At 45.0% G+C, this 27,730-nt stretch overlaps 1 protein-coding gene across 1 annotated transcript in view; it reads right to left on the bottom strand.

Moving 5' to 3' along the window:
* TSPAN14 (tetraspanin 14) overlaps positions 1–27,730 on the bottom strand; it is an 826,639-nt gene that overhangs the window by 754,829 nt on the left and 44,080 nt on the right. The window lies entirely within an intron of this gene.

The raw sequence follows: 27,730 nt of genomic DNA, 5'->3' as shown, positions 1-27,730 counted from the left end.
CTAAGTCACTGCTATGGCTGTCCTGAAAACTGCAGCAAAGAACTTTGTTTATGTCCAGCATTACTACTGTACATACCTGCTGACAACATAGGGCCACTGCGAGAGTTGTTTGCTACTTCCATGAGTGACATGCCCCTCAAAAGTCCACCTCCCTTGTAACAAGTACCAACTCCTCCAAGACTGGGCTGCTAATCAGGCTTTGGTCTTCCTGAAAATGGTAACAGTGTTCCCGGTTTATATCGGAGCTGGTCAACAAGGACTACTGAAAAGAGAGGTAAGGTATGTATTGCTGTAGAATGGCGACACAGTAGGCAAGGCTAGAGAAGGGGATGCAGTATATATAAATGAAAGTCAAGAGGGACAGGTGATACAAGATCAAGAGGAGGGGCAAGGTGTAAGCAGGAAAATCGGACAACAGGAGGCAAGGGGCATGGCATCAAGTTTCTCAGCAATAAACACAACACAAACAGAAGACAAAACATTCTCTTTAGGCCACTGAATGCATGTGCAAAGCAAGATGAATCAGCAAAATACACAGCACAAGGCTAGAAGGAAAGAACAGGGTCGTTAAGATGGGTGACCTTAGTCCAAAAAGAATTCATGCAGGAGAAAGAAAGTACAGTTTTGTACCTACCATAAATGTAGATGTTCGAAGATCCACATTGCTGCAGTCCTTACACTTGGGTAGTCCGCTGTCCTCGGTCGGCCCGAATATCAAAGTATAAGGCTGACGTCGGTCAAGGCGCATTTGACTGACATCAGGACGTCAGGGTACAAATGCGCATGACCGACGTCATATCCTCAGTCTTTTCTTGCCCCAGATGTCAGAAGACCCTAAAAATAAAGGTCAAAACCCAAAGACAACAACCAAACAACCAACCATCCTAACACTAAAAATATGTACAATATATACAATATACCTCATATTGACAACCCAACCCACACAACCGCCTCAAACTACAGAGGGGAAGGAGGGAGGGTAAATTGGACTGCAGCAATGTGGATCTTCGAACATCTACATTTATGGTAGGTACAAAACTGTACTATGTTCTTCATCTCACATTGCTGCAGTCCTTACACTTGGGTAGAATCCCAAAGCAGAGGTAAGGGAGGATGGCCAAACTATAATGAAGCAGGAGCTGCCAAAATGCCCTGCAAAACAGCAGTGGCAAAACCAGCCCTGGATTTAGAGTACAGTGGAAGGTGATAATGCCTAGAGAAAGTATGCACTGAACTCCAAGTAGCTACCTCCAAAATATCCTTAGCTGCCACCCCCCTCAAAAAAGCTGTTGAAGTGGCAGTAGCCCTAGTGGAATGAGGCCGAATCCCAGCTGGAATCTCCTTGCCATGATGGGAATAACAGAAAGCAATGCAAAACCCAATCCACTTAGAAATAGTTTGTTTTGACACAGGCTTGCCCTGAGAACTCAAAGCAAAAGAAACAAATAACTGCTGAGACTGCCTGAACCCTTTAGTTCTGTCCAAATAATATCGCAACTGCCTGTGTACATCTAAAGTGTGCAAAATCTTTTCCCCTTTATTTTGGGGATTTGCATAAAAAGTAGGCAAATGAATAGTTTGGTTTAAAGCCACACTAGAAACCACTTTAGGCATAAAGGAAGGATTAGTACGTGAAGATACCCTATCCTTATGAAAAATTAAGAAAGGCTCAACCGCCATAAGGGCCTGCAACTCAGAAACCCTTCTTGCAGAGGTAATAGCCAACAAAAAAGCAGTCTTCCATGACAAAACTTTAATTCAGCAGTAGCTGCAGGCTCAAAAGGTTGTAGAGTGAGTTTCTCCAACACAAAATTGAGATCCCAAGCAGGAGTAGGAGCTCTTCGTGGGGGTCTTATATTCTTTGCCCCTCTAAGAAATTGCTTGAACAAAGGATGAGAAAACAATGGTGGGTCACAATCATAGTGAGCCGAAATTGCTGCAGCATGAACCTTAATAGAAGAGAAGGACAAACCTTTGTCCAATAACTCAGTAAGATATTGAAGAGCCACACTTAAATTAGGCTCAGAAACAACAAAATCCTTTGCTGCACTCCAAAATAAAAATCTCTTCCATTTATCTGCGTACACTTTCCTTGTACTAGGCCTTCTAGCTTCCAAAATAACATTCAAAACTTGCTGTGGAAGTGGAGGCCCACTATGGTTCAAAACAGAATATGCCAGGCTGTTAGGTGCAGAGAGTGAAGCTTGACATTGAGCAAATGACTGTCCTCCTGAGACAACAGGTGTGGAATCGAAGGCAAAGGCCACGGAGGCTTCCGTACCAGGCTTCTCAGTAATGGGTACCAATGCTGTCGAGGCCAATCTGGAGCTATCAAAATCATCCTTGGCTTGTCTTGTCTGGCCTTTAGTAGTACCTTTGGGAGGAGAGGCAGAGGCGGAAAGGCATACACATGAAGATTGCTCCAATTGAAGGAAAGAGCATCCACTTTCCAAGCTGTGGGATGAAACCTTTTTGTGCAAAACTTTGGCAGCTGATGGTTTAGTGGAGAAGCGAACAGATCTATGTCTGGAGTTCCCCATGACACTGTCAATTTCTGAAATACATGAGGATCCAATTTCCACTCGTGGGGATCCATAATTTGTCTGCTCAACACATCTGCTAAGGAGTTCTGTGCTCCCGGCAGAAACCTTGCCTGAAGATTTAGCTGTAAACTGAGAGCAGTCTCCCACAGAAGCATTGCTTGCCTGCATAGAGGATAAGAATGTGTTCCGCCTTGCTTGTTGATGTACCACATGACAGTTGTGTTGTCTGTTAGAATCAACACCTGCCCTGGAAGAAGTAAATCCTTGAAAGCTATTAATGCAAACTGGACTGCTAACATCTCTTTCAAGTTGATATGTAGATGTTGTAGTCTGGCAGGCCACTTGTCTTGTATCCACTTACCATTCAGATGAGCTCCCCAAGCTTTGTCTGAGGCATCTGTCGTTAGAATCTGACTCGCCTCTGGCCGGGTCACAGAGAGTCCCTTGTTTAGGTGACATTCCTGAGCCCACCACAACAATTCCTTTTGAATGCAAGGTATTATTTGAATGACAGTGTCCAAATCCTGGCAGTGCTGTGTCCATACATTTTGAGATACCATTGTAGCTTCCTCATATGCAGTTTGGCATTGGGAAGCACCAGAATACAAGATGCCATGAACCCCAAGGCTTGAAGGACTGTCCTTGCAGTCAGCCTGGACTGATGAGACAACTGATGAAAGTAAAGGGAAAGATTATTTTGTTTGTCCGGGGTCAAAAGGCCATCTGGGATGCTGTATTCAGTCTCACACCCAGAAAGCACATGTCCTGAGAGGGTACTAGACTGGACTTTATTTCGCTCACAGAATACCCCAGGCATCTTAGCACTGCTATCACATAATCCAAATGATGAAGAAGCTCGTCCTTCCTTGAGCCAGAATCAGGCAATCGTCCAAATAAGGATAGATCTGTATTCCTTTTAACCTGAGGAAAGCTATCACTGGAGCCAGAACCTTCGTGAACACTCTGGGCGCAGTAGATAAGCCAAAGGGCAATGCAGAGAACTGATAATGAGAAGTCCCAGCTCGAAAACGCAGATACTTCCTGCAACTCAGTCTGATAGGAACATGAAGATAAGCCTCCTTGAGATCCAAGGTTACCATCCAATGATCTTTGCCCAGCAGAGGTAAAAGCTGCTGTAACGCCAACATTTTGAACTTGGGAATGTCCAGATAAGTGTTGAGGATAGATAAGTCCAAAATTGGTCTCCACGTGTTCCCTTTCTTTGGTACTAGGAACAGGCGAGAATAAAATCCTAGGCCCACTTCTGGCATAGGGACCGGCTGTATGGCCCCTATTTGGAGTAACAGAGAAATTTGCTTGTGAGCCTCTATTCTTTGTTGAGGAGGAACGTCTGGCATGCCTTTGAAAGGAGGCAAGGTATGAAAATAAAACCTGTAACCGTGGTAAATGATATCCAATATCCATCTGTCTTGGGTAATTAAACTCCAATTTTCTTTGAAAAGTGCCAACCTTCCTCCCAAAGGTGCTGCCAGACGAGCAGGTTCTGGCAGCTGAAAAGGTAGGTCATTGGGTCTGTTTACGAAAGGACTGACCCCTGCCCTCACCCGAAGACTGTGGAGAACTCCCTGTTCTAGGCCTGAAAGAGCCCTGAGCTCTGCCCCTACCACGTCTAGATCTACCCCTAGACTGGGAATCATAAGAAGGATAGGTCCACCCCTTAGTAGGCCAATTTCTACTAAACTTTGGAGGCTGAACCTGCAAAAAATCTTTAACAGTCTGCATAGACTTAGCCTTGTCTTCCATTTTCTTTAAGACTGTCTCAACAGGAGAACCAAACAACACATCAGATTGTAAAGGAGCATCTAAAATCCTTGTTTTAACATGGTCAGATAAATTCTGATCCCTCAGCCAGGCGTGCCTGCGAAGAACTGACCCAGTGGCAGCCACCCTAGACGAGGCCTGTACAGCATCAAAACCAAATTGCAAAGAATGCTTACCCACCTGTTCAGAAACATGTATTAAATCTTGTAACTCTTTACAATCAATACCTTCCGCCAGAGCATCAACCTTAGACTTCAATTGAGAAAGGAGATAGTTTTGGTATTTCAACATGTGAAACTGGCAATTCAAAGCCCTCATAGCTAGAGTGGAGGAAGTATAAACTTTCTTTCCCCATCTATCCAAGGCCCTGGCCTCTTTATCTGAAGGAACCGGATTCTTGACAACAGAAGCCTTAACACCTTTAGGCCCCTGACTAACAGTTTCTGGGTCTGCCCTAGGACTCTTAAAAAGATACTTATGAGCTTCAGGCACCCTGTAATACCTATCCGGTTTAACAGGAGCAGGAGGCAAAGAATCAGGATTAAGAGAAGCCTCTGTAAAAACATCTTCCACCACATCCAAAACAGGAGGTATAGCCAAAGGCCTATGCTGGGGTAAAAACTAAAATTCCCTAAGCATTTTCCTGGAATCAGAGAAGTCCTGACCTTCCCACTTAAAATGCTCCCTCATGGAATGAAGAATTTCTGAAAAAGAAAAATCCTCAGGAGGAGAAGCAGAAGGAGTAGAATCATCCACATCAGAATCAGAATAAGGGGAATACTCCTGCAAGTCTTCAGCCGAAGACTCTGAAACATCCGAAGCCTGCTCAAAACTCCCTAGCTCAGGTTCCACCCTAGGTCTCAGGAGGGGGCAAAGAACCCCTAATTAAAGTAATCAAATCTTCTGCCATTTTAAGCATATGCTTCTTGGGCACAGTTCCTGAAGAACTAGGGGTGACACCAACTGAAGCTAAACCTGGCCTGCCTCTGGGAGAAGCCTTGGAAACAGAAGGAGAGGGCCTAACCACCCTAGGAAGGGAGGGGAGTATAGTAACCTGAGAAGCCCCATCAGCCTGTCCTACCTCCTGAGAGGCCACATCCTGTAATAACAAAGTCTCTCCCTGGGATCCCAAAGAAACCTCCGGTGGAACCACCGGCTCCACCGACGCCTCTAAAGAACCGGCGTCCGGTACAGACGGTTCTTCTAGCCTAGGCTTAACTGCTTTGTCCTTGCGCTTCTTCGAAGAAGCGGGCGTCGGAGCCTCCGACGGCATTTTATAATTGCACCGCTTCCCGAAGACTAACCTGGCACAACCTAACCTTCTCTTTATAGTGCACTTATTGAATCTAGCACAAGAGCGACACCCAACAACGTCGTGCTCAGGCCCTAAACAAGGAATACACAAAGTATGGTAGTCTCTATGCGGTATCTGTTTCCCACAAGAAATACAATTATTCACTTTTTCTGACATCCGGTAAACCACTGAGGCAAGAAAAAACTAAAATATTCCCCAACGGGGTACTTAGCCAACTTTGACTCGGTCTGAAACTCCGAAACCGAACAATTTCAGAATGCCAACCGGCACTTGCAACGCTGCTTCTGCATCGGACCATGCGGCAAAAAAGACTGAGGATATGACGTCGGTCATGCGCATTTGTACCCTGACGTCCTGATGTCAGTCAAATGCGCCTTGACCGACGTCAGCCTTATACTTTGATATTCGGGCCGACCGAGGACAGCGGACTACCCAAGTGTAAGGACTGCAGCAATGTGAGATGAAGAACATCAGCAATCTAGAAGTATGCTCTGCAAAAGGGATTTACAGACCCCAGTTCAAATGCCACTATGCAACATTATGTCTTGCACTCCCTCTGGATAAAGGACTAGAGGGCAAGTCACCCTAGACACAAAGCACCTTTGTGTCACTGTCTGTAGGGGGAATTTTCCTGCCACAGAGGAATCTAGAGGAAGCCATCTCAACAAATACTAAATAAAAGTATAAAAATGTATGCACATACAGGTGTGTGCATTAGTTGATGTCTAAGTTTACATGTATAAAAGATTATACATCACACACACAGTGAACCTTTTAAACTTCCAAAACAGATTCACAGAGCCAACAGTGACAAACTAAAGGTCTACAAATTGCCACCAGGGAGCCAACACAAACTGCAAAACACTGTTTGCAGATTTAGGTGGCACATAAGGTTTCAGTGTACAAGAAAATAAGAATGTAAAGCAATGGAGTGTTATGTGCAGCAATGAACTGCGTTAGTAAAACCCAAAAACACTCCTGAAGAGCTACAAAAAGGGGAAAATGTCAAACTCTGTAAAACTATTTATGTGCCAATGTAAGGAAGATAAAAGCACAGGATATTTCAAGTTTTAAAATAGGTTTCTTATATTAAGCCGATGTATTAAAAAAAAAAAAAAAAAAAAAAAAAACAGCTGACATCCTACAGGGACTCGTATGGCTTTTAGTGCCTTTAAGGGACTCTGCTCTACTTAGCACACTATTATTCAAAACCCTGAAACGTGGCTATTGCCCCCACTCAAACATCTCCCCTATCAGACAACTACTTACCAAGACAACTAGCCACACCTCCCTTTAAAGCAGTCTAGGCAAAGACCTTCTAGTCGCAATCACTTTCCCACAGAAATTAATATTATATAATAATAATATTTATTATTATTATTATTAACAACAACAAACACACACAATACTTACTAAAAGAACAAGTGTGTGCTTGCTTTCAGAACCATGGCTAAAAGTAAATCATCCTAATGTCAATGCACTGGACAGAGTTGCTTTTTCAGTTTAAAGTTAAATGTAACATGAAAGCAAATTAAGTGTAGCGTCACTGTGTGTGTGTGTGTGTGTGTGTGTGTGTGTGTGTGTGTGTGTGTGTGTGTGTGTGTGTGTGTGTGTGGTCTATGCCAGTAACCTGTTCCAGACTTTCTTACCCTAACATAAGATAAAAAAAAAAAAACTCATAATTTAACAGCACTTGCCAAGTGTTTTACAGCTTTGAAAGCCAGCAAAACACTTTGCACTTTTTTCTGTAACTAGTAGTACATGCAGCAGATGAAGCTCCATGCACTCGAAGAATCGTAACCACAGTATGATGTGTTCAAGATATTCATGCCAAGAAACTCACCTCAATGGCAAAGCTTGATAGGAGACTCTTGGTATCCATATTGGGACAGAAACTGTGGTTACGATCTGAAACCCTATCATAACTTTCTACATTACGTACTATAACTTATTTTCTCTGCTACGCTGATATGCATTTGCCTACACATACAGTCATCTCGAAAACTTCTGTAAATAGTGGCGAATGAAAGTCTCTTGACCAGCTCATTTACCTGGTTAACAGAAAGAAACAAAGCCAGTTGTAAGCCAATGTGCAGTATTCTCACTAGCCTCAAGTGTTAGATATTATGAATATAAGGCTGAAATTAATTCTGTTGTAAATATGCTGAAAGAAAAAGCTTGCTTAAATGCAGAAGAGTTTAGTAATATGTGATCAGCAACCATACTAAATGACTGTGGCTTAAAAAAATAAGGAACTTGCTTATGAGTGTATTACACACACATCAAGAAAGCTGACTTCTTACAGATAAGACAAGAATGTAATCTGCTTTCAATGGACAACAGGACATGTTTTTCTAAGAAAGTTTAAAAATGTGCTTTTCTAATCCACAAGGTGTTTCCTTGAAGACAGTTTACTTATCAGCATTTGCACAAGAACAGATGCATCAGCATTTGCGTCATCAAGGCAGTATCTTTCCAAAACCAAGAGGGTGTGTGTTTAAATAAAATATATACAAAGTCTGTATTAAATCCAGTTATGTTAGGGGTATGGTAGGGACACATTTGTTGTCCTGAGGTAAATGTTATATCTCTCACATCATCTGTACTATATGAGAAGTAAAGTGGAACAGTACTTTAATCTGCAACGTTAGTCCATTTGGTTTATTATAAAAAGTTATTGGTTACTGCTCTTAAAGTTGATGCTATAAAGTATATTCTCTCATCAGTGTATATTCTGCAAGTTTCTGTATGCAACAGACTGTGAATGCAACTATAACCAGACTTTGATTCCAGCCAGCAAGACTGAGTGTCTTAAGAAGACTTCAAATCCCACAGCAAGAGCAAGCAAGCAGCAAGTAAGAAGCTCCATATAATTTTTCATCAAGCAAATCAAACTGAGCAAAGTAAGACACACTCTAACTACAGAAAGCAGTACTGAAACTCTGCAGTTAAGTTCCTTAATAAGCAAGAAACTGGCAGTTTATTTTATTCTGATACACACACAGTACAACGATATACTTTTGCAAAAATGTGCAAAATGATGCTAACTACTTTATAAAGCTACAAAATGAAGGTTTCAGTGCAAAAAAAAAAAAAAGATTACATTAACAAGGAAGAATAATCCTGTCTGGTGGTCATCTGCAAAAAATAAACTCTATAATAAAAAGGAAAAAAAAACTGTTGTCCAGGACCAAGATGGAGCAGGTGCCTAACTGGAAGCAATCTCTCCTTACACTGAACAAGCAAATAAAAGCACTAGTGAAATCCTCCAAAATCAAACAGAGTCCAAACTGGACACCTACTAAAGACAATCATAAGGCCTTCTTCACATGTCTGCAATCTCAAAAGAAGCACTCAGATCTGCTCAGAACTGGTGGTCAAGGACACCACAAACGCCATAGACCTAGACAACCTGCTGCAAGACAAGTTCAGTGAAACTTCACCCCTCTATCCCCACATCACTAAATCAGGACATCCCCAGCACCTGCCCCCCCCCCCTTATCTCTAGGGAGCAAGACATCATTGCCCTCTCAAAGTCAAAAAGATACAGCCTCCATGGGACCAGATAACATCCCAGGCTGCAACCTACATGAACTCAGGCAGGAATCTGCAGCACCATTAGGCACCCTATTCAACCAAAGCCACAGTACCAGCTTCATCCCTGCTGAGTGGAGTACAGCCACTGTCAAACCTTTGCACTAAAGGTGGAGCATCCACTGATCCAGGAAATTATACACCCATCAGCCTAACTAGCCTGATCTGCAGGCCATGGAACAGATCACCATGGACCTCATTAACAAGGACACTGGCAACTTCCAAACACTCAATCCCACACACAGTTCTGTTTCATCAAGGGGAGGTCATGCCCTTTAAATCTGGTCGACTTCTTTGAGACAGTCACCAAAGCCATGGACAAAGGGAAAAAACAGTGCACACCACCTACCTTGACCTGGCCAAAGCCTTCAATACTACTCCCCACTCGGGTAGAATAGATAAACTCTTCAACTAGGCATCAAACTGTCTCACTGACAGAACCCACCTAGTCAAAACAGGTGAAGCCACCTTAAGCAGTAGACCCGTAACAAGTGGTGTACCCTGGGAACTGGTCTTGGGGGCTCTGTTTGGGATATACTTTTCTGAGGTGCAGGCCAAAACTAGTGGGCTATGGCTGACCAGGTTTGCAAAGGACTGCAAGATGGGTGCAGTCATCAACTCCTCTAGTGATGTGGACATCTGCCAAGAGGGTCTCACCCAAACAAATGACTGGTGCCACAAACATGGCCTCAAACTGAATGCCAAAAAATGCATAATCATCCCCCTTTGGGAAGAGTGACATCCCCACAAAATATCACATTAACAATAATGTCCTAACCACGCAATCAGTTGTGGGGGACTTGGGCACCCAGGTTGATAGCAAACTGATTGTTGCCCACCATATTGGCTCCATTGTACAGAAAGCTTTCTATATGGCCCACCTCATTAGTAAGGGTCTCTCATCCAGGGACAAGACAGGTCATACCATTCCTGCATTCTTCTCGCTTATAAGACCCATTGAGTACAATGCCCCTTTCAGCACACACCTTACAAAGCACATGCAGCAGCTGGAGAGACCAGAGGTTCCTCCCCAGGAGAACCCAGGGCCTCAAACATCTACCCTACACATATAGACTACAAGCCCTGTCCCTCTACCCATTCTCATACAGAGTCCTCAGGGGCGACCTTTGTCTGGCATACAAAGACATCTCAGACCCCACCATGATGGGACTGCTGCATATCCACAAGTCAAGCTCCACTTGGAGTAACCTGCATGCGCAACCTCAACCTGGTTTGTGACATCAACAGGACTTGGCGGGACAGATTTGTGCCCCAGAGACCCCCCCCCCCGTGAAACAGACTCCCTCTCCATGTCAAGTAGACTACCTCATTAAACCCTTTTTAAGCACAATCTGGATAACTGGATGGGGTACAGAAAATACACCCCCGGGACTCCACCTGTGCCCCTGCTAGACAGGGGCATCGGGTACTGACTTGTCAGAACATGGGCTACATTCTTGGCTAGGCTTCTAAGGGCCTCAGGACCAATAGCCTAGTAACTTCCTATGATCCTACGAGATGAACATTGCAGGCAAATCTGAAAAAGTACAGAAATATAACATTATTGTAGTTCTTAAGTTACCATGTTGGTGGTCTGATACAGATGGATTGCCACTATCCACAATCCTGACAGGAGGCATTACGCAGTCTGTGAAAGTACATGGTGTACACTTATACAGGGTCACAACTCATTTTTACTTGCACAGCTTACTGTATTATCACCCGTAAGGTGACAAACTGTTGCCAAACATTAGCCTTCAAGGGAAAGTATAGTTTTGTACCTACCATAAATGTAGATGTCCGATAGGTATGCATCTGCAGTCATAACATATGTGTTGTCCTGCCTCAGGCAGCCCTTCGGTCGGCCGGATTCCAAAGTCTGGGTCTGGCCTCGGCTGATGTCGCACTTTCCCCGACGTCAGAGCTTCTGGGGTATAAAGGCATCAGCCGACGCCATTTTCCTCAGTGTTTCTTGCCCTAGATGCCAGGTGCCCTCTAGGAAGGCTAAATTTGGATAAATGTTGAAAATTCCAAACAGTAGCACACATATACATACATACAAACAAATACACCATAATAGATTCCCCCAGCTAGCTGAAAGAGGGGTAAGCACCCTAGGAATACCACAGAGGGGAAGGAGGGTGGGTAATCCTGACTACAGATGCATACCTATCGGACATCTACATTTATGGTAGGTACAAAACTGTAATATGTCCTTCAAGGATGCATCTGCAGTCATAACATATGGGTAGAATACCATAGCCAAACTGGGGGAGGAGGTACTAAGATAAGGATGGTGTAGTTAAGATCCCCTGTAAAACTGCAGTTGCAAAACCTGCTCGGGATCTGAAGTACAAAGGTAGATTGTAATGCTTGGCAAATGTATGCACGGAGCTCCAAGTAGCAGCTTCTAAAATGTCCTTGGTAGCCACCCCTCGTAGGAAAGCTATAGTGGTGGCTGTGGCTCTTGTGGAATGAGGCCTGATATTTTCAGGAGCTGTCTTTCCATGAAAAGAGTAGCAAAAACGAATGCAATTTCCTATCCATTTTGAAATTGTGTTTGGAAATTGCTTTTCCTTGCACTCCAGTTGCATATGCTACAAAAAGTTGGTCAGTTTTTCTGCTGGTTTTAGTTCTGTCCAGATAGTAGCATAGTTGTCTGTGTACATCCAAGGTGTGCAATAGTTTTTCCCCCTTGTTCTGTGGGTTAGGGAAGAACGTAGGCAAATGGATAGCTTGGTTCAAGGATACCACCTTTGGCATGAAAGTAGGATTGGTTCTCAGAGACACTCTATCCTGGTGAAAAATAAGGAAAGGCTGCACTGCCATTAATGCCTGTAACTCGGATACTCTTCTTGCTGAAGTGATTGCCAGAAGGAAAGCAGTTTTCCAAGATAAGAACTGTAAGTCTGCTGATGCTGCTGGTTCAAAAGGGGGTAGTGTCAATTTTTCCAGTACAAAATTGAGATCCCATGCAGGCAGAGGGGGTCTCCTTGGAGGTTTTACATTTTTGAGCCCTCTTAAAAATTGTCTGAGGAGAGGGTGAGAGAAGATAGGAGGATCCATATTGTACTATGCTGAAATTGCTGAAGCATGAATCTTAATGGAAGAATAGGACAGGCCATTGTGGAACAATTCTGCCAAGTATTCTAGGATGTGTGCTAGATTTGCCACTGTGACATCTGTACCCTTTGATGTGCTCCAAATGAGGAATCTCTTCCATTTAGCTGAGTATGTCTTCCTTGTGGAGGGTCTGCGAGCCTCCAGGATAATGTCCTTGACCCTCTGAGATAAGACAGTTTGGTTTTGTTTTAAGCAATTTTCCAGGAAGTTAGCTGCAGTGTTTTCAAGTTTGGATGCAGGGTCTTGAAATTGTTCTGCGTTAGAAGAAGAGGCCATAGGGGTAGAGGCCATGAGTTCGCCCGAGACATGCTTCTCAGTAGCAGATACCAGTGCTGCCTTGGCCAGTCTGGAGCTATTAGTATCACCTTTGGCTGTTCCTCCCTGATCTTCAGTAGAACTTTGTACATCAATGGGAGAGGTGGAAATGCATACACTGTTAGGGCATTCCAGCTGAAAGAGAGAGAGTCCACCCTCCAGGCTTGTGGGTGGTATATCCTTGAGCAGAATTTCTTCAGTTGGTGGTTGAGTGGGGAGGCGAACAGGTCTATCTCTGGCATTCCCCATTTGTTTGTTATGAGTTTGAAAATGTCTGGATGCAGCATCCATTCGTGAGCATCCGTGGTAGTTCTGCTTAAGCTGTCTGCTAGTGAATTCTCTTTTCCTGGTGCAATTTGGCCTGCAGCTGGATGTTGAGATTCAGGCCTAGGTTCCACAGATCCATTGCCATCCGGCATAGAGGGTAGGAATGCGTGCCTCCCTGTTTATGTACCACATGACCGTGGTGTTGTCTGTCCTTATCAGCAGATGTCCTTGCTGGAGGAATGATTTGAATGCCTCGATTGCATGCTTCACTGCCAGCATCTCCTTTTGGTTTATGTGCAAGTTTAGCTGGTCTTGAGACCATAGGCCTTGGATACATTTGTCCTCCATGTGTGCTCCCCATCCTAGGTCTGAGGCGTCCGTGGTGATGGTCTGCCTTGGTTGTGGTTTGTTGAAAGGCAACCCTCTGTTGGACTGACAGGCCTGAGCCCACCACAGGAATTCCTTTTTCAGGCATGGAATGATTGGTATCATGGTTTCTAAACTGTGCCTGTGTTGAGACCATACATTCCTTAGGTACCATTGTAATTTTCTCATATGCAGCCTGGCATGCGGGACCAAGATTATGCAGGATGCCATGTAACCCAGGGCTTGCAGGACTTTCCTTGCAGTAAGCTGAGCTTGTCTTGTCAAAGCCATGAAGTAATCTGGAAGTTGCTTTTGTTTTTCTTCTGTGAGAAAAGCCATCTGAGTTATTGTGTCCAGATCTGCACCCAAAAAGGTTATCCTTTGGGATGGCACTAGTCTTGACTTCTGGATGTTGACTGTGTATCCCAAGGCCTGTAACAGGTGTATGACATAGGCCAAATCCTTTATTAGTTTTGTCTTGTTGTCCGCTTGTATTAGGCAGTCGTCCAGGTATGGGTAGATTTGAATTCCCTGAAGCCTGCAATATGCAATTACTGATGCCAGGCATTTCGTGAATACTCTGGGCGCAGTAGATAAGCCAAAGGGCAATGCTGAGAATTGATAATGCTCTGATCCTGCAAGAAATCTGAGGTGTCTTCTGCAATCTGGTCGGATAGGGACATGCAGGTATGCCTCCTTGAGATCTAGAGTCACCAGCCAAGACTCCTTGCCCAACATGGGAAGAAGTTGCTGTAGGGTCAGCATTTTGAATTTTGGCACAATGAGATATGTGTTCAGTGCGGACAAGTCGAGAATAGGCCTCCATTGGTTTTCTTTTCTTGGTACAAGGAATAGTCTGGAGCAAAATCCTTGGCCTTGTTCCATAGATGGTACCCTTTCTATCGCTTTCATCAGAAGTAAATTGTTGATTTGTCTTAAAGCCTCTGGCTTCTGGTTTGGTGGAAGGTTTGGCATTCCGCTCCTTTTTGGTAGTGTGGAAGTGAAACCTGTATCCTTTGTCTATTGTTTGCAATGTCCATGTGTCCTTTGTAATACAATGCCAGTTTTTTGAGAATAAAGCCAGCTTTCCGCCCAAGGGTGCTTCCAGTTGTTCCCTGGTAGGCGGAATCAGAGTCAAGTCATTGTGTCTGTCCTGTGGAAGTGGTTGTAGTTGCAGCTGTGGCAGTACTCCTCTGGTTGGCAGGCTGCCACTGATGACCCCTGTAGGCCCCCTTTGATTGACCTCTGCCTCTTGGGCGTCTATTCCTGCCCCTCTGTGCTCTGGAGGTGTCTGGAAAGGACCAATTCTTTGAAGGCCAGTTTCTGCTGAACCTCGGAGGTTGAACCTGCAGAAAATCCTTTACTGTTTGCACAGATTTTGCTTTTTCTTCCACTTTCTTTAGAATCTCCTGTGCAGGGGAGCCAAATAAACTTTGTTTCTCTATTGGAGCATCCAGGAGTTTAGCCTTGACATGGTCTGGCAAGGATTGCTCTTTTAGCCAGGCATGCCTCCGAATTACTGCCCCAGTCATAGCTGATCTAAATGAAGCCTCCAGTGCATCATAGCCACATTTTAAGAAATGATTACTGACCTGCTGAGAGTTGTGTACCAAATCCTGAATGGACTTACGGTCTAAAGGTTCAGGTGAAGAAAGCTTTTTATTCAGCTGATCTAACAAATATTCTTGGTACTGTATCATATGGAATTGGCAGTTTAATGCCCTGGCAGAAAGAGTAGCAGATGTATAAACCTTTTTACCCAATCTCTCTAATGCTCTTGACTCTCTTTCAGAGGGGTAGGGGGTTTTTGGCAGTGGCAGCTGCAACACCTTTTGGGCCCTGAGAAATAGTTTCTGGGTCTGCAGCATGGGCTTTGTACAGGTGGAAGTGAGAATCCAGGACCCTGTAATATCTGTCAGGTTTGGCAGGGGCCGGGGGAAGAGAATCAGGGGCAGAACTGACATCATTATACACATCATCAACTACAGTAAGCACAGGTGGTATGGCTAAAGGCCTATGCTGGGGTAAATGTAAAAATGTTCTTAATCTTTTTCTAGAATCAGAAAAATCCTGACCCTGCCATTGAAAGTGACCCTGCCATTGAAAGTGTTCCCTCATTGAGTGCAAAGTCTCCCCAAAGGAAAATTCTTCAGGAGGGGAGGCAGAAGGGATAGAGTCTTCTGCATCTGAATCCTCATAAGGCGAATAGGCCCCTTCCTGATGGTCTGATAAATCTTCTGCATCTGAATCCTCATAAGGCGAATAGGCCCCTTCCTGATGGTCTGATAAATCAGATCCATCCGAGGAGTAATCAGAGGATAGAGGTTCAGAGGGTTCAGTCCTAGGCCTTTTATCAGGAGGAGGGTGGGAGGCCCTGTCTGGGTGAGGTTGGGAACCCCTAATCAATGATATAAGGTCCTCAGCAAGACTGAGAATCTGAGAAGTTGAGGAAGGTCTCTGAGAAGTAGATTTGGCAGGTAAAGCTTTTGAAATTTTGGCAGCTTTAGCCCTGGAGAAGGCCTTAATAGACATAGAAGCAGGGGGCCTAGCTTCCCCACGTGCAGGGGTAGAAATGTCCAATGGAATGGTGTCGGACAATTCTTGAGCGCTAGCTTCGGTAGGGATTTCTGAAGCCGACTCGGCCGGGGCCGCTCTGGCCTCGGTTGTCGGAGGTATGATTTCGGTAGAAGTAAGAACCGAGGACTCTGTTTCAGCCGAAACAGAGACACTCGCGGTAGGCCTAACCGTGGCTTCAGCCGAAACCGTGGGCCGCGAGTGTCGGTCCTTTTCCTTGCGTTTTTTGGCCAAATGTGTAGTCGGAGTCTCCGACGGCATTTTATATGCAAAAGCGGATCCAAAAAACTCTTCTGCAAACTCCGACCGATGTCTAAGTGTCCGTCGGTTGAAGGAGGCACAGGCTAAACAAGCTGATACGTCGTGGTCTGGGCCTAAGCAAGGAAGGCAGTAAGAATGGAAATCCTTATGAGGTATTTGTTTCCCACAAGTTAAACAATTATTTACTTTGACATCGGCTGAGGCAAGAAAGAGTCCCCAACGGGGTACTTAGCTTTTTTAGAAGTCTTCGGTAGCTGAAATCTCTGGATCTGACCGACCGGCACTTGCGAACAGCTTCTGCTTCGGGCACCACGCGGCAAGAAAGACTGAGGAAAATGGCGTCGGCTGATGCCTTTATACCCCAGAAGCTCTGATGTCGGGGAAAATGCGACATCAGCCGAGGCCAGACCCAGACTTTGGAATCCGGCCGACCGAAGGGCTGCCTGAGGCAGGACAACCCATATATTATGACTGCAGATGCATCCTTGAAGGACATCAGTGCTTAGCAAAAGTCACAACAGTGTTGTCCACTGCTGTATGTTAAATGTATTAATCTGAACTATTCATCATGTGACAGTACCATATGACCAGGAGTTAAATTTAACTAAGAAAAACACCACGATTTTACACACAGTGTAGATTTCTGCATACTGTGCATTTGTTTTCTGGTGGTTGGCCATTACAGTACAATTTCATATTTTGTTACTGTCAAAATTTTATAGAGCAGGCACAACCACATACCAGAAGTTACAGGACTACAAATTGATTACATTTAGTTTTGACGCTATTGTTAGTCTTGTTCACAGTCTTTTCCTAAGAAATTATAATAGCCATGTGGCTACTTATCCTTTAAAGAGTAGAAGGTTTGAGTGATGCTTCATTATGAATGGGGGTTATCAAGTTTAAGCCACAGAACAGGCAGCCTGCAGTACCCAAAAAAAAAAAGGTATAAACAAAATGAATGCATACTCCTCAAACAAAGCACAAGAAATCAGGACAAAACCAAAAGTAAGAGAGGACAGAGGCCCAGACTCATGGGCAGATTTTGCAAAGTTCTTACAAGCTTAGAGAGATGCTAGAACAAGTTATGCATTACCATGCATTTTACGAAGTCTGTAACTTAAATTATGTCATTTAGGTATTTCAGTCCTTAATGATTTGCCAGAGAGCCAAAAGGTTTAAGAAACACAGAAGGCAAAAACCTGGATGGTTGAGAGGTATGATTAACCGAAAAAAGAAGTTATGTCTTACCATAACATTCCATCTGTATTGTTGATCCTCGTTCAGTCATTATGTATGGGTATTGGTTCTGAGCTCAGAACAGAGACGGCCATTTTCCAAGCTCACATCAGGTTCAAACTCTCGAGCTAAACTCTTACTCACAATTCCCCTCTCCCTGTTACCTCAGATTGAGTTTGCAAGTTAAAGAAGGTAGAGGCTACCGCTGGTCAAATAACTTGAGAACTGGATGGTGAGATCCACTAGAAACCACAGGAGGGGGAAGGAGGGAGGGTCGTAATGACTGAACGAGGATCAACAATACAGATGGAATATTATGGCAAGACACAACTTCTTTATCCGATATTGTTAATCCTTGTTCATGCCTTACGTATGGGACAGAGTCCGCAGCTACCTCCATTCCTGGGAGGCTCTCATGGAAGGACATTCATGAGCACCATAGAACCGAAAGATGCTCTTCCTCTGGAGGCCAAATCCAATTTGTAATGGATTGATAAAGGTATGAGGTGTAGCCCAAGTTGCAGCTGCACAGATGTCATGTAAAGAAACTCTAGCATGGAAGGCAGCAGAAGTTGCCACTGACTGATGAATGAGTTTGCATGGTAGTAGGGCAAAGTACAGTTGTGTACCTACCATAAATGTAGATGTTAGAGAGTATTCACTGTTGCAGTCATTACTCTTGGGTTATCCTGCTGGCAGGCTACCCGCAGTCAGCCTGAATTCCAAAGTCTAGGTCTGGCGTCAGTTGCTGTCACCTCTTCCCTGACGTCAATGCACCAGGGGTATAAAAGATGCAGCCGACTCCTTCAGTTTTTCTTGCCCCAGAAGTCAGGTGCCCCCAAATTGGTAGGCTGAAAATTATGCCAATAAGTATGCATGCACAAAAATAAACATTTCCTTCATCTACAAGCAAATACACCACATAGGTTGTATAGGATAGAGAAGTACAGATAAGTCCCAGCAAAGAAGAAGGGGGATGGTGGGTGGGTAACCTGGACTGCAACAGTGAATACACTCGAACATCTACATTTATGGTAGGTACACAACTGTACTATGTTCATCATGTTTCACTGTTGCAGTCATTACTCTTGGGTTGAATCCCAAAGCAGAGGATGGGTGGCTGGGCTAAATAGAATTAGGAGAGGCTATGAGGCCCTGCAGAACTGCAGTGGCAAAGCCTGCTCTGGATTTAGAGTAAAGAGGTAAGTGGTAGTGCTTCGTAAAGGTGTGCACTGACCTCCAAGTTGCAGCCTCTAAGATGTCTTTGGTTGGTGCTCCTCTGAGGAAGGCTGCTGAAGTGGCTGCTGCTGCTCTGGTAGAATGAGGCCTAATGCCCTTATGCACTGATTTGCCATGCTGAGAATAGCAGAAATGGATGCAATGGCCTATCCATTTAGAATAGCCTTTCCTTGTGATCCTGCAGCATATGACACAAAGTTGCACAGTCTTTCTGAAAGCTTTAGTTCTATCCAAGTAGAAGCGTAGCTGCCTGTGTATGTCCAAAGAATGCAGAATTTTCTCACCCTTGTTCTGTGGATTTGGATAAAAGGTAGGCAAGTGAATGGTTTGGTTGAGGGCCACACTGGACACCACCTTAGGCATAAATGTTGGGTTTGTCCTCAGAGAAACCCTGTCTGGATGAAAAATGATAAAAGGTTCCACAGCCATGAGTGTTTGTAACTCCGAGACTAGTCTTGCAGAGGTTATTGCTAGGAGCAGAGCTGTTTTCCAGGATAAGAATTTTATATCCGCTGTTGAGGCTGGCTCAAAAGGAGACAGTGTGAGTTTTTCCAAGACATAATTGAGGTCCCATGCCAGAATTGGTGCTCTCCTTGGAGGCCTGATGTTTTTGACCCCTCTGAGGTACTGCCTTATTAAAGGATGAGAAAAAATAGGTGGTTCCATATTGTAATGAGCTGAAATGGCAGAGGCATGAATCTTAATTGATGAAAAAGAAAGGCCTTTGTCCAGCATCTCAGTTTGTTATTGCAAAATCTGAGGGATATGGTACATACGTGTCAATGCCCTGTTCCTGGTTCCAAGCACAGAATCTATTCCATTTTTCTGCATAAGATTTTCTGGTACTGGGCCTCCTGGCTTTTCTGGTACTGGGCCTCCTGGCCTCCAAGATAACATCCATCACAGCTTTTGAAAGAGGAGTGTTCTGAATGGCTACATTATCTGCCATGCTGCCAAATTTAAGGTCCTGAGTTGGCTGTGCAGGATCATATTGCTTTGTTGGGTCAGTAAATGAGAAGTCTGAGGCAATATCCATGCTGGACCTAGAGACAAGCTCTTTAGGATTTGGTACCAGTGCTGGCGTGGCCAGTCTGTTGCAATCAGCATCATTTTGGCTTCTCTTGTCTGAGCTTTAAGAGTACCCTGGGAAGGAGAGGCAGTGGAGGAAAGGTAATATACTGTCAAGTTTTTCCAGCTGAAGGATAGGGCGTCCACACTCCATGCTCGTTTGTGATAAATCCTTGTGCAAAATCTCTGTAATTGGCAGTTGTGAGGGGAGGCAAATAGATCTATGTCTGGGCATGTTCGTTTGTGATAAATCCTTGTGCAAAATCTCTGTAATTGGCAGTTGTGAGGGGAGGCAAATAGATCTATGTCTGGGCATCCCCATTTCCTTGTTATGCTGAAGACTTGTGGATCCAGTTTCCACTTGTGGGGATCCAAGAGGTTTCTGCTTAGTTCGTCTGCCAGAGTATTTGTTTTTCCTGGCAGGAATTGTGCTTGCAGGTGAACTTGATAAGCCAATGCTGTGTCCCATAAAGTCATTGCTTGTCTGCAGAGGGAGTAGGAATGTGTACCTTCCTGCTTGTTTATGTACCACATGACCGTATTATTATCCGTCTTCATCAGTAGCTGTCCTGGATGAAGTAGATCCTTGAAAGCTGTCAGGGCATTCTGAATAGCTAGCATCTCTTTTTGATTGATGTGAAGATGCATCTGACTTGCAGGCCATGTGCCCTGAATACATTTTCCTGCCATATGGGCCCCCCAGGCATAATCTGATGCATCCGTTGTCAGTGTCTGTCTGGCTGTGGGTAAAGTGAATGGCAGACCCTTGTTGTGGTGACAGGCCTCTGCCCACCATCGAAACTCCTGTTGCAGGCAGGGAATGAGGGTAATTAATGGTTTCCAGGCTGTGGCAATGTTGAGTCCAAACACTTTTTAGATTCCATTGTAGTTTCCTCATATGCAGTCTGGCATATGGAATTAGTAGAATGCAGGATGCCATGAAACCCAAGGCCTGCAGAATTTTCCTTGAAGATAACTGGGTCTTTGTTGCCAATTTTTTGAAGTAAGAAGTCAGTTGCTTTTGTTTGTCTGGCGTGAGATAAGCCATCTGGGCAGTTGTATTTAAGCTTGCACCCAGGAATATTATCTCTTGAGAGGGTACTAGTCTTGATTTCTTTTCATTTACTGTGTACCCTAGGCAAATTAGTAATCTTTTTACAAATGCCAGATGCTTTGGTAGAACGTCTTTGTTCTCTGCTTGAATAAGGCAGTCGTCCAAGTAAGGATATAGTCGAATTCCTCTGTCTGCAAAATGCAATTACTGGTGCCAGGCATTTTGTGAAGACCCTGGGCGCAGTAGATAAGCCAAAGGGCAGTGCAGAGAATTGGTAGTGCATTGAGCCAGCTATGAATCTGAGGTATCTTCTGCAAGATTGTCTGATTGGGACATGCAGGTATGCCTCTTTTAGGTCCGTTACTAGCCAAGCCTTCTTGCCCAGCATGGGCAGTAGCTGCTGTAGAGTCAACACCTTGAATTTTGGAATCTCCAGAAACGTGTTTAGTATAGACAGGTCCAGTATTGGTCTCCAGGTTTTGTCCTTTCTGGGCACTAAGAAAAGTCTGGAGTAGAATCCTTGCCCCTGCTCTTATTGTGGTACTTGCTGAATGGCCCTCATGTCCATGAGGGCTGCAATTTGCTTTTGTGCCTCTGCCCACTGATTGTGTGGCAGGTCTGGCATACCTTTTGCCCTTGGTAGGGTGTGAAAATGGAACCTGTAGCCTTGGGACACTATGTTCAGGACCCATTTGTCTTGGGTAACCATTTGCCAATTTGATGAAAAAAGTGCTAGTTTTCCCCCCTAAGGGGACTGCCAAAAGAAAAGTGCTTGGATCTGGCAGATGAAAGTCATTGGGACTGTTTCCTGTAAGGCTGCGATTTGTCTTCTCCGCTTTTGGAGGTAGGAGCACCCCACTGTTTAGGCCTGTATGAGCCTTGGGGCTGAGATCTGCCTCTGGGATGTCTGTATCTACTTCTTTGTGGTCTGACACTGGAAAGGACCAATTTTTAGGCCAGTTCCTACTAAATCTTGGAGGCTGTACCTGTAAGAAATTCTTAACTGTCTGCATGGATTTCGCTGTATCCTCCATTTTCTTCAACACCTCTTCTGCTTTAGCACCAAACAAACAAAGTATCCTGCTGTAATGGGGCATCTAATAATTTTGCTTTAACATGATCAGGCAGATTCTGTTCCTTTAACCAAGCATGCCTTCTAATAACAGGACTTGTAACAGCGGCCCTGCAAGAGGCCTCCAGTGAATCATAACCACATTGCAAAGTATGCTTTCCCACTTGTTCTGCTGCATGCAATAAATCCTGCATTTCTTTGTTCTCTGAACATTCAGCATTTGTCAACATTTTCTGTTTAAGCAGTGACATAAGTATTGCTGATATTTAAGCGTATGAAACTGACAATTTAAAGCCCTTACAGCCAAGGTAGCAGAAGTGTAAACTTTTTTCCCCCATCTGTCCAGTGCCCTAGAATCCCTGTCAGAGGGGACAGGGTTTTTTGCAGTGGAAGCTTTGACCCCTTTGGGACCCTGAGAAATAGTTTCTGGGTCTGCAGCGGGGTTATATAGGAATTTATGAGAATCCGGGACCCTGTAGTATCTGTCTGGCTTAGCAGGTGCAGGGGGTAAAGAGTCAGGGGACAGGCCAGACTCTGAAAAAAACATCTACAATGTCTAGAACGGGTGGAATAGCAAGGGGCCTGTGCTGAAGAAGTAGCAGAAAGTCTCGGAGCCTTTTCTTAGATTCAGAGTAATCCTGGCTCTCCCAGTGGAAATGCTCCCTCATGGTATGCAGGGTTTCCCCAAAAGAATAATCCTCAGGAGGAGAGGCTGAAGGAATGGATTCTTCAGCATCAGAGTCCTCATAGGGAGGCATAGAATAATTCTGTTCGGAAGAGGAATCAGAGGAAATAGAAACATGATCAGAAGAATCATATTTTGTCTCTTGCCTAGCTCTCTTTATCAGGAGGGCGATGGGAACCCCTGATCAAAGTAATTAGGTCTTCGGACATTTTAAGCATGGAAGTCTGAGTAGGAGAATGCTGTACTTGTTTCTTTGTCTTTAGAGCTGCTTTAGTCTTTGAAGCTGAAGATGGTTTAACATATAACTGTGTAGGTCTGAAGCTCTTAGATGCCGATGCCTGCTCAGCGGCTCCAGACCCATCTGAGGGAATGATTTCCGAGTGTCCAATACCTCGAGTATACAGAGGCCCAGTCGGCTCCATGTGGGAGTCGGAAGCGGCCTGTGGCTCTGAGGTAGCGGGTGCCAGGGGCTGCGAAAGCGACTCACTGAGAACCGGCGACTGGCCTAGCAGAGGCCTCGTCGTCGGTTTTGGACCTCGGATGCCTATCCTTTTCCTTGTCCTTGCATTTTTTGTAAACTCCGGTCTTCGGCTGTTCCGACAGCATTATACAATTAAATCTTCGGCCGTTCCGACGGCATTATACAATTAAATCTTCGGCCAAGTAATGAAATGCAAAATCGAACCGACGCTTGATAGTGCGTTGGTTAAATCTAGCACAAAACCAACAACTACCAACATTGTGATCAGGGCCTAGGCAAGGAATACAGTAAGAGTGAAAATCCTTATGAGGTATTTGCTTCCCACAAGAAATACAATTGTTAACTTTTTCTGACATTGGTCTGGAGCAAGAAAATAGTTTCCCCAATGGGGTACTTAGCTTTAAATGAAGACTTTGGTTCTGAAATTTGGATTTGAAAATCTCAGGAGTCGGCCGACCGGCACTTGTGAACTGCTTTTGCTTCGGGCACCGCGTGGCAAGAAAGACTGAAGAAAATGGCGTCGGCTGCATCTTTTACACCCCTAGCGCACTGACATCAGGGAAGAGGCAACAGCAACTGATGCCGGACATAGACTTTGGAATTCAGGCCGACCGCGGGTAGCCTGCCAGCAGGATAACCCAAGAGTAATGACTGCAACAGTGAAACATGATGAACATCAAGATATGTTGTGTGTAAATAAAGGTCATACAGTCCTTCAACCATCTAGCTAATGTGACCTTAGCAACAGCAGATCCTAATCTAGCTCCAGAAAAGGCCAAAAATAACTGGTCAGATTTACAAAAGGGTTTAGTCCTGTTTAGGTAAAAACGGATTTGCCTGTGTATATCAAGGGTATGTAGGCAATACTCTTCTCTTTTTGAATGGTTGGGTATGTAGGCAATACTCTTCTCTTTTTGAATGGTTGGGAAAGAAAACTGGCAATTCAATGGCTTGATTAATGGACATTTCAGAGATCACTTTAGGCAGAAATGACGGATTAGTTCTCAGAGACACTATCTCTATGAAAAATCAAGTATGGACTTTTGATACATAAAGCTTGAAGTTCAGAAATACGTCTGGCAGAAGTAATAGCGACCAAAAACAAGGTTTTCCATGACAAACACTTGGTTGCAAGAAGAGGCTGGTTCAAAAGGTGCCATTGTCAGAGCTTGTAGCACTAATGATAAATCCCATGGTTGAAAAGGTTCTCTAAAAAGGTGGCTTCAGATGGTTCACACCTTTTATGAAGGTCTTGCACAATTTATGGGACACGAGAGGAATCTTGGACACCCTCATGAAAATTAGAAATTGCAGCCACATGAACTCTAAATGGTAGAGGCCGATAGACCAGATTGAAACAGGCTGGCCAGATAGTCTAGTATTATCGACACTGGTGCAGAAAAGGGGTCCACTTGTTTATCTTTCAGCCAACAGGTAAATATTTTCCACTTGCTCAGATAAGCAATTCTAGTGGAAGACTTATGAGAAGCAATGAGAATATCACGTACTGGTAAAGAAAGATCATTCTGCCTGGTAATCAGGGGAATTGTAGTAGCCAAGCAGTTAGCTTCAGGCTGTTCAGGTTGGTGTGAGATCAACTTCGGGATTGAATGGAGGATCCATGGTCGATCTAGTAGGTGAGGCCAAAGGAAAGTGAACCAAATCTGTCATGGCCAATATGATGCTATGAGGATCATCTTTCTCTTCAACCGCTGGGCTTTCGTCAGAAACTGGGGAATGAGAGGAAAGGGCGGAAATGCATAGAGAAGACCCGAGGGCCAATCGTAGACTAGAGCGTCCCTGGGTGACTGTCCTGGAGGGGGAATCAGGGCAAAGTAGTTGCTGTATTTGGTAGGAGATGTAAAGAGGTCACAGCAAGGATGGTCCCAGCAGTGGAAGATATCCACCGCTATCAAGGGATTCGGGGACCACTCGTGAGGTTGAAGAATGCACCCGCTGAGTCTGTCTGCTATCACGTTAGAACTCCCAGGAATGTGCGTTGCTAGAAGAAAACGGTTGGTAGCCATCACCCATTGCCATATCCTCAAGGCCTCTCCACAAAGGGGGTAAGATTTGGTTCCACCTTACTTGTTGATGTACCTGACCACCGCCATGTTGTCTGATTGAATCGCAATTGTCCCAGACGGCAGCAGGAGATGGAATGCCTGCAATGCCAGAAGCGCCGCCCTCAGCTCTAGAATATTTATATGCAGATGGGCCTCCAGTTGGGACCAAGTGCCTTGGACCGTCTGTCCCTGACATAGCCTCCTCACCCCATCAGGGAGGCATCCATGGTCACTGTGGCCTTGGGTTGCTGGGGGGAAAAGGGGTGAGACCATTGTGAGAGATTGTGTCATCCACCAATTTAAATCCTGTTTGCATCTGTGGGTTACTCGAATCATGGCTGAAAGAGGATGCTGAAAAGAATACCATTGGGTGTGCAGTAGCCATTGTAGAAGCCTTATGTGAAACCTGGCCAGGGGAACAATGGTGATGGAGGCTGCCATGGAACCCAACAGCTGTAGAACCGAGTGAGCCATGGATTTTTCCTTTGAAAGGACTGGAATTAGTTGTTGCTTTATCCTTAAAATTCTGTGCTCTGGGATAGCAGCTCTGCAGTTTTTTGTGTCCAAGATAACCCCTATGAATTTTGTCGACTGAGAAGGGGTGAGATTGGATTCCTGCCAGTTTATAGTTATGCCTAGCCTTTGAGCAGCGAGGAGAGTATGCCATGGCTTTTTCCAGTAGACGTCTGGTGGGGCGGAAAAGAGCCAGTTTTCTAGGTATGGAAACACCAGGAATCCTTGAAGTCGCAGGTGAGCTGTGATAACTGCCATACACTTTGTGAACACTCTGGGGGCTGTAGAGAGTCTGAAGGGCAGTACTCTGAACTGGTAATGACTGGCTCCCGCACAGAAGCACAGAATTTTTCTTGATGGCCTGCCCACTTCTATGTGGTAGTACGCATCTTGAAGATCTATAGAGCACATCCAATCATCTTTTCCCAAAAGCGGGAGGACAGACTGTATAGTGACCATCCAGAATTTTTGAACTCTCACAAACTTGTTCAATACACTGAGATCCAAAATTGGTCTCCAGTCCCCAGTTTTCTTTGGCACCAAAAATAGTCTTGAGTAGAATCCGGATCCTATCTGGTCTGGAGGGACTATTTGGATGACTCTATTTCTTAGCAGCTTTTCTATCTCTAATGCTGCTTCTTCCCTTTGACTGGGTGGAACGTTGGGAAGATTTTTTTTGAAGGGACGGGACAAAGATCGAAGAGGATATGATGACCTCTGGTTATGATCCTTTGTACCCAAGAATTGGTGGTGATTATTAGCCAGGCAGAAGGGTACAAGGAGAAACGTCCCCCAACCACCTCCAGAGGAAGGGAGTTGGGCCGCTCTTCAGGAGCGCTGGTAGGATTGACCAGGGAAAGAATCCCTGGAATCCTGCTTACGCGGTCCCCCTCTGCCCCGAAAGGAGCATCTTCCCTGCAAGTTTCCCCCTCTGCCTCTGGGAGAGAACTCGGCCTGTGTATCACGGAAAGGACCCTGAGATTTCCTGAACCATATCTTCCCACTCTTTTGGTTTCGGGAGAAAGCACATTGAGGGGAAGAATAACTCACACCTACGGCAGAAAGTGTCTTACCGTCTTGTTCACATCTGGCCAGTGTGCTTTTAACTTTGGGCCCAAACAACAAAGAGGGTTCAATGAGGGCATTAAGAAAAGACTTAAAAGGTTCCGCGAAATTGCACAAGAGCATCCAGGCATGTCGTCTCAAGACCGCAGCTGAACCCGCCGCTCTAGCTGCTCCTTCTGATGCATGAGATATCAAATCGCATAGAGGAGTTAGATATAGACTCAATGGTGGCCAGCTGAGAGGCCACTTTGTCACGGACCTCAGACACTGCACCAGCCAAGGTTTCAGAGAGCTCAAAAAATGGATCCTTTTGAAGCCTGGTAAAATGTGCCATATAATTCCAGGACCTGCTAGCAAAGGTCACCGAAGCAAAGGTGCGCTTCCCTATTCTGTCCAGGGCCCATGACTCTGTTAGGCGGATGGACAGTCTGGCTTTCTTCTTCTGCCAGATCCTTTTTTGTTGCAGCCGCCAGCCACCACCAAAGCATCTACAGGAAGACCTTTGGATCAATGGGGATCCGAAGCAGGAGGGGACAAGATCTTATCTGGCCTCCAAGGAACAGCTTCAACAGTATGATGAACCTGACAAGTTCATTGGCTGGTGGAGTAACCCAAGAGGTAGGGGGCCAGGCACAAAAAGCCTGCAGGAACACAGATTCCTCAGGGGTCGGATTAGAGGGCTGCCAGTCACCTCTCTGTTTCAGGATTTTGAGGATATCGCCAAAGGATACCTCAGATGGTGACCAAGGGGAGCCTTCCCCCTCATCGAAATCTGTGTCTTTGGTGAGGGTCTCCTCTGTGGAGTCCATGTGCTACCTCTTACATGAACATTTCCGGTGGAACTCCTCCACGGGAGAAGTTGGGGAAGACAACGGAAAAAGGGATTCCTGAGGGAATATGTCCTGAGGCCCTTGCACCCGGTGTCCGCTAGGTGCGACTTGTGTAACCAGTGTACCAGAGGAGGGTGGAGGTATAGACAAGTCCGGCATCACCAGCAGCAGCGAAAGCTTTCTCCATCAGTTGGAAGGCTGGTCCACTAGGAGAGGAGTGTGTGTCTAGGACAGGGGGCACTCCTCCCCTAAGTGGCTCAGCCTGCCGACTTGGAGTC

This window comes from Protopterus annectens, chromosome 1.part1 (assembly GCF_019279795.1).
Source record: "Protopterus annectens isolate FY-2018-M chromosome 1.part1, PAN1.0, whole genome shotgun sequence".
Taxonomy (NCBI): Eukaryota; Metazoa; Chordata; order Ceratodontiformes; family Protopteridae; genus Protopterus; species Protopterus annectens.
This window is presented reverse-complemented; position numbering and strand designations above follow the sequence as displayed.